The 7,332-nt window shown below is 37.8% G+C and overlaps 1 long non-coding RNA gene across 1 annotated transcript; it reads right to left on the reverse strand.

Annotated features, from left to right (window-relative positions):
• Window positions 1-310: 310 nt before the first annotated feature.
• Window positions 311-6,701, reverse strand: LOC127353503 (uncharacterized). Its single transcript, XR_007881314.1, has 2 exons — window positions 6,604-6,701; window positions 311-1,188 (listed from the first exon to the last, which is right to left on the reverse strand). It is a non-coding gene; the product is annotated as an uncharacterized LOC127353503 (long non-coding RNA).
• Between the last annotated feature and the right edge of the window lie 631 nt (window positions 6,702-7,332).

Genomic DNA, 7,332 nt, shown 5'->3' on the forward strand with positions numbered 1-7,332 from the left:
TACTTGAAGAACAGTGCTGAGTCCTGCAAGTCAATCCCCAAAGACTTAAGAAGTAAGTGTGTCTTTTTTCATTAATGTACCCCCCAAGTACCTTCTGAACAGCACTAAACGTTTTTGGTCATAAAAATGTCCCTGTACAAAGAGGTATAATACAGCACAGCATTAAATGAAAAACAATTAAAAGCAACATTTCTGTTTTTAGAATCCATCACTAAATTGATGGATTATCATGTAATAACACTAAAATGGTGTGGTATATTAAGTAGTGATGATGTGAAGATGTATTGAAGAGAAGTCCGCTGACACCATCTTGATTGTATATAAAGGTTTATTACAAAAAGGTACAGCATCATTTCAAGCCCCGGGAGCTTGGAGAGCATCCTGCCAAATGAACAACTCTGTCTATATGCGTCGAACATAGGCTTTATATAGGTCTATTGTTTATTCAAGAAAATAGTAAAGAAACATCTGGTTCTAGCACAGATATGTGAGGTAAAACAGGGAGATGGGGGATTTATTAAGATAAAGGTCAGAGGCCATTGAGAGGCCCCTAGCCTAAACATTTCGTAGTAAGAATTACGACGTTGAACCTCATGTCTTACTAACACTGCATATGTTGACAAAAATATCACTTGAACTTATGACAAACTGTAACTTAAATTTATAGGCCTTCGGATACCACATATTTCCCCCCTTCGAGACTACGCAGAGTCTCGAAAAACAAAAGAGTAAAACATACATGTTTAAAATTATGACCAAAATAACAATTCCTCCTACACATGCTTCTTGCAACATAACCTTAACAATACAGCAACTTTATGGAGTGCGAGAGCGAAAAACCTGTCTGGCAGCTTTCTTTCCAGAAGTATCCATCAAACAATCTAGACAGGAAAATTCTCTCACGGCCCCTCTGCCTCAGGCGACCACACATAGTACTCCAGATCAATTAAAAAGAAGAATCTTAACAATTTATTTAGATATATGGTTTAAGCAAATATATGTATATATCAGAGAAGACATAAGAATGTATCACACTGCAGCTCCTCAGCAGTGTCGACTTAGTGTAGTGTCGATGATGTGTCGAATCTGAACATTTTATCACAGTGTCCTTGTTCAGAGTTCTCCAGTCCATTCTTATTGTCCATATTTGAGTATCTGAATCCCTTCTGCACATTCCCCCAATATGCTCTGGAAGAAAAGAAAACACCAACCAGTATCTTTTGCAAAAACAAAACATGAAAATTAAAACATCAAATACAAATTAATATAAAATTATGAATCACATTCCATTTCCCCCCTTTGGTTAATAAGAAACCACTAAATACCAAAACAATAGCAAAATAAATGTGAAGATTATAACACAATTAGATATTCAAAATGGATATTTCATCAATTCACCTTCTAGCATTACTTCTTCATTTCCGTCTACATCAGTCATATTTAACAAAGGCATCTGAGTGTGATCTCCAGGCATCACAACTCCAACCCATCTCAATATCATAGCCTTCGCAAAAGTCAACAGCAGTGTACAGAAACAAAACATCACACACAGTGATAAAAGAACCGCTAATAAAATCTGAACCAACACTGCTCCAAATGGTCCTAATTTATCCTGCAACCAAGCATTTGCAGACCATCCAGCTCCTTCCGACTGACCAAACGCATCCCTTATATTCCTCAATGCATCTATAACACTAGTGATATTATCAGAACTATCGGGAATCAAAGTATAACAAGCATCCCTGGTCAAGTTCAAAGCCACACATAGGCCACCTTGTTTGGCTAAAATATAGTCAAGAGCCATGTCATGCTTCAGCAAGGTCAGTCTGTGACTCCTTTGAGTATTTGACAAATATTCAAACCCTCGTATAGTTTAATTCGCAAAACCCTGCAAAGTGTAGGTAATGTTATCAATGTGATCTGCCAAAAATGTCACACCATACCATGGGAATAATCCTATACCCCACTTCTCTCCTAGACTTATCCTCCAATGGTAGGACTCCAAGTTGTGAAATTGTGCCATTTCCCTTTTCACCCTGTTTCCAGACAAAAGCAAGCTTCTGCTTGTACATTTTTTACTTCCACTGAACCAGGGACTGCCATAATCTTTTCTCTTTGATCAGTTAAGTCTATATTTGGCAGATCCATTATCCAAGCGTACTCTCTTTTAGGTTTATACAAATGCACTGATACAGCCATCCAAGTGTCCAGCGCTGATTCTTGCTGATACTTGATACCATAATAAAGCAGTACATTGGCATTTGGCAAATAATTGTTCAGGTATTGTCTCTAGACTTGACGGCCCTGTTCTAGGTGATGGAATCCTAACCATACACGGGCACCTCCCATGAGTAGCCGATCTTACAGAATGAGTTAACTGTTGGAACCACATATTTCTGCTTGCCCATCGGCCTGTAATCTGTAGCACTGAAGCATCAAATCTATATGCCTTCCATCTAGCATCTCTCTTTCGTAATGCATGCAAGTTTCCGGGTCCTCTCAGTTTGTGTCCAACTGTGTTATCAAAAGTATCATGGTCAGTGGTCATGCTATCAGTCTGAGTCTTAGTAAATGAATCCTTGGTAGTCCTCACACTTAGTGGTTCTTCAGTAGATGAGATCATAGTATTCTCAAATGTCTTATTCCTATGTTCTCTATTTCTATAATGGATTTCAATTACATTTGCAAATTCTATGGGCTACAGAGATATCGTAGCTAAATTCTGGATTATATCTATAGTTTCTCTAAATACCTCAGATGTTATCATTGTTCTATCAGTGACTCTTTCCATGTTATCTCGCACTGTCCATCTTTCCTCCACAGCCTCATTTATAGGATTCCTAGCAGTTGTAAATTTAGAAATTATCCATATGGTCATTATAGATTTTAAACCAGCTGAAGTCATAGCAGAAGTTGATGCACTCACGCTATCAGTCACTCCCTAAACTAGAATAGTGGATGCTATCTTTTCAATCTCCACTCGAGGGGTTGTTGCTATGGCGATTCGCTCTTGAGCAGCCGCCTGTATTTGCACATCATTCAAATCTGTCGCCACAAATGTTATTTTGCGTGTTACATGCCCTTCCATACAGTAATTGTGCTCTGGCATGTACTGAAAAAATGAATCAAAATAACTTCATATATATTCCCCTAAATCTTCTTGGCTAACATTATGCATAAAAAGTGAACAGTCTTCTAGAACATTTATCCACTTTCTTTCATTAAATAAAAAATACCTCCTCTGATCAAAAGACACATCATCTACCTCAAGTCCTTTTGTGGCTATTTTCTACCCTGATTGTCTTTCCACACAGGATGACTACTATCCCCATTATTCCACCTAGTACTTTGACCTGGAAGCAGAACCCACTCTCCTAACTTTGCTCTAACTATAGTCTCCAAATCGCTTGGATCTGATCTTCTTTCAGACTGGTCTTGGACTTCTTGGTCTACTTGAACCTCTAGGTTCTCTTGGAAGAACATCACATTTCTTCCAGAACCTCTGACAGAACAATTTCCAGAAGTGTCATTACACCCCTCCTGACATTATTCTACAGATTGTACATCTTACTATGACGTAATCAATTTGCTCAAGCAAATAGGATGCCCAAAGCCATACTCTTTTGCGATTTTCCTTTTAAAACTCCCCCCTTGCAACATGAGCTAACCCATGTGCTTCCTGAATCATCAGACCTAACAGATCTGGGGGTGCTATTTTCAATCTCTCATGGTTTCTCCACAAGCCTATGGAATGCTGACTAGCACCTCTGTCCACCCACAGCTATGTATCTATGGCATGCTGTTAGGTCTTCCTTCTTAGTCTTATAAATCCTTCACTAAACCTCCACTATCTGGAAGTTGAATTTCCTTTATTTAAATCATAACATTTTCTTTTTTTTTTTTTTATCTGTCAACATAATTTTCATTTATAAATGTAATGGATCTCAATCAAATAGTTTTATAATCAAGCAACAGCCACTAACAAACAGAATATTTTATTGGGCTTCTATCTACCCCTCCTCCTTGCAGCTCAAACTAGTTATCCAGCAGCAAAAATGCATAGCAAAGTCACAAAACACACAGCAAATTCAACACCATCCCAAAAATACAAACAGCATTCAACTCTAAATCCTCTAAATCAATTCATTCATACTATTCCTAAAGCATGCTTCCGCCGCTCCTTTTTTCCTTTTTTTAAAAATTTTTGCTACCTTGAGGTGTAGATATTCAATGAGAGGCTGCTTCAGACACTGTTCGTCAACAAATGTATTGAGTGGGAACTTACAATTGAATTTTTATTCTACACCTTCCAGTTCCTTGAACTGACCTGAAATCTACCTAGTGACTTTCCAGGATTTGCGGCCCATCTAAAATCGCCTCCATGAGGGCTTTTGTCCAAATCAGCGGCGTCCTAATCCTTTTCCCTATTCCTTATTTCCTTATTTTATTCAAGCCAAATTTCCCTGGGCCCAGGTTTGTCACTCTCTTTTTTCTTTAATCCAATTCGACTATTCCTTAAAGCCTACTTTCACGCAGTGTCTAATTTACACATGTCTTACCGTTAAGGAGTTGAGGGCCCAGTCTCCATTAATCTTGCATAGTTCTTTAGCTCACCTTCTCGTTACTAATTAGGCTATTCTACATCTATTCCTTATCCTTTACCTTATTCTGCACCGCACTCTGACCTACGGGAGCCCAAAGGGAGCGCCGGTGTTGTGAAAGTTCAAGAGAACTTTAACTAAAAATAAATCGTGTTTAACTACAAATTCGTATTAATTGATAAAATTGATTTATCGCCCAGCCTTTATTTCAAGTAATTCCGTTATTGCAAGTCTTACATTTCAATAATATTTTGCCATTTTCGCATATTTCAATTTCAACAAGTGCTGTGGCGTTTTTCTCGAGCTACCAGGGGCAGTGGCAGGCTATTGTTATTGTTAGCTACATTAGCCTATTTAGCAAACCAACTCGAAAACAAATCTTTACATTGTATTGCACGCACAACAACACCTTGCAATGCATAAATTGGTGACCGGACTAAAGATGCAATGTAAACAAGTGTGTAAGAGCATTTAAAATCGGCATTAAAACGATCAACGTAGTACAAATACAAAGAAAATTCATCTCAATATGGGCGCTGCCATCTTTGTTTTGCGGGTCGTACGTTCGTCCTCGTTTAGCTCGGTGAACTGTGAGGTACCCCGAGCTGGACGGCTGAAATTACGACCAAAAGGGGGTGTGTCTCGGTGAAATGTCTCGAGATAGCTGCGAGATTTACACTTTCCAACTCGGGCTGAGGGTTTACAAGACAAATGGATAGCACCAAAACTTGCTGCCGTTTCTCCCTCTATTATTACTACCAGAACTGCCACTGCCATTACTAACTTTATACAAGCCAGTTGTACTTGTCATGTCAATTTCACACAATTTTGTCCAAAACAAGTTTTGTGTTCATGACCTGTTGACTAATGACATGGAGGAAAATACATGCAAGCGATCAGTTCGGACCGGCCGCCTCCCTGTACTCAAACGCAACAATATCACCATCAAAGTTAGGCTACTGACCAGCCACAAAAACTCACCTCTTCAGATGCGCTGCAAATCCTTATTTAAAAACATTATCAGTAAGGTAACATCGTCTAAAAAGCGCAACCGTATGATAAATCACGTAGGAACATGACATATCTTTTTAATAAAGGGGGTTGGCCAAGTTAGGGAATAATTTTGCCGGCAGTCAATTTCGTGGGATTTCCTGTAATTGTAGCAGGGTGCAGAATGATTACACACTGGCTCAGTCTGTTGCTACAAATTTAATGTTGGTTTTCTGCAAAATGCAAGAATAGGACTTATATTGACAATTTCTACACAGCATTCTTCGATTGTGGTCTCATACACAGGGATTCTCATTGTCTGATGTAATCACGCGAGAGTTGCCCCCTGTGACTCTCCAGCACCTATGCTGCATCTGTAGTGCGTCTGACACCTACTGGCAATTTATGGTTACTACACCTTCAAAATTATACTGGCAATCTAAACACTGTACTCTGCATTTTTAACCAAAAATAATAGACTCTCTTTCTATAACCAAATACAAAACATATAGTAAACTTTTAAACTCCCTCTTACATGAATTGAATTAAAGAAATACGCTGTTTAATGAGCTTCAACAGGCTTAATATGCCACATATTGTAGCCATTTGATTAATAATAATGGAGTCTATAGTATCTACCAAGTAATAGAATACCACCTCCCGGTATAATAACTAAATAACAAATTCAATAAGTGTACGTTTAAAGTCAGTGTTTGTGAAAATCCTCAAAAGACAGTAAATTCAATTCATCCCCAATGCTAACTTCAGCCTGCTACAATTCCAGGTGTAACAGCCGAGTTTGCACAACTGCTTATCCTATAGCTGCCAGCTGTAGCGTTATTTCAAACATGTACAAATGTAATTCGTGATTAATGACTTTTTTACCATTAAATATGTGCTCAGCCGCATGGAGAATATTTAGAATTTGCTACAATACCAGGCCAAACAATCTTTCTTAGCTTGCTAATAGCATGAATTTATTCATTTGGAGTCAAACGCAAAATAGTATTACCTTATAAGTACTGGTCGCAGGACATCACTGGAAACATTATCCGTGAGTAAAAGTCTGGAACTTTCTGCATATGTAGCTTTACAATGATCTAGAAAAGTTGAAAGAGCCATGACTTTTGTTCCTTGTGTCCTTGTATCCCGCTCGCATCTATTGTTTTTCCAGACCCCACGTGGCCGCAAATGAGTGGGGGAGGGGAAGCAGCGTTGTGATTGGCTGCAGTTTAATAAGCAAATATGCAGCCTGCAACTGACTTGCACTTCTTGCTCTTAAGTCAAGCCTGTTTCTTGTTTTGTTTTTTTCAATTTAGAAATATTTATTTTAGATTACGAACAAGCAGACAATCGGCAAAAGTACATATTCATACAAATAAGACCAGTGTGCAAATAATACTTATCAAAAATATAGCTCAACAACATAATAATAAATTAAGAATATGTAAAATATCTTGATTGGACATATGAATTCCTCTGAATATGATAAATACAGAGACTGTACTGTATACACCACTGTGCCAAAAGATTCTGCAAGAATAAATGACAAAGATTTATCAGTTTGTTGGTCTTCAGTGGCAGTTTTACTCAGGCTACTCAATATCAACGGCCAACAATATAACAATGTAAATATATATTGGAACAATATAAATAAATAATACAAAATACAATCTCAAAATTATATTAGATCAAATAATATAATAATATATTTCATATCAGAATCACAATAAAACACAAT

Source organism: Dicentrarchus labrax, unplaced genomic scaffold, assembly GCF_905237075.1.
Source record: "Dicentrarchus labrax unplaced genomic scaffold, dlabrax2021, whole genome shotgun sequence".
Classification (NCBI taxonomy): domain Eukaryota; kingdom Metazoa; phylum Chordata; class Actinopteri; family Moronidae; genus Dicentrarchus; species Dicentrarchus labrax.